General features: G+C 51.8%; 1 non-coding gene across 1 annotated transcript; it reads right to left on the bottom strand.

The window, feature by feature from the left end:
• On the bottom strand, positions 1–73 carry TRNAG-CCC. The gene has a single exon. It is a non-coding gene; the product is annotated as a tRNA-Gly (tRNA).
• Positions 74–492: the final 419 nt, after the last annotated feature.

Genomic DNA, 492 nt, shown 5'->3' on the forward strand with positions numbered 1-492 from the left:
TGTCCAACGTGGGGCTTGAACCCATGACCCTGAGATTGGGAGTCTCATGCTCTACTAACTGAGCCAGCCAGGCGCTCCTGCTCTACTTTTCTATAGGTCACAATCCTAATTCCATGACCTGGCATTTGAGATTCTCTCTGCTGGAATGCATTTTCCTCTCCCACACGTCCTGGTAACTCTGCTTAACTCCTCCTGGTTCAGGACAGTTTTAGCACCATCTCCTGCAGGCCATCTACTGTGACTGCCCTCACCCCCTCCCCCACCTAACATAGATACCCCTCTTGTCATGCCTCATGGCACTCCACACGTCCCTATGTTAGTGTAACGGTAAATGACTGCCATCTGTCAGAGTGCGAGCCATTGAGGCAAGTGATGAGCTCTCATGCATCTTGGCCCTTCTAGGGTCTGACACAGGGCCAGGTATGGAAGAGTCGCTTCATGGGTGATTACTGCACACTGGAGCAGTGGTGAGGCACTGCTATTCCAAATCCA

Source organism: Canis lupus, chromosome 22, assembly GCF_011100685.1.
Source record: "Canis lupus familiaris isolate Mischka breed German Shepherd chromosome 22, alternate assembly UU_Cfam_GSD_1.0, whole genome shotgun sequence".
Lineage (NCBI taxonomy): Eukaryota > Metazoa > Chordata > Mammalia > Carnivora > Canidae > Canis > Canis lupus.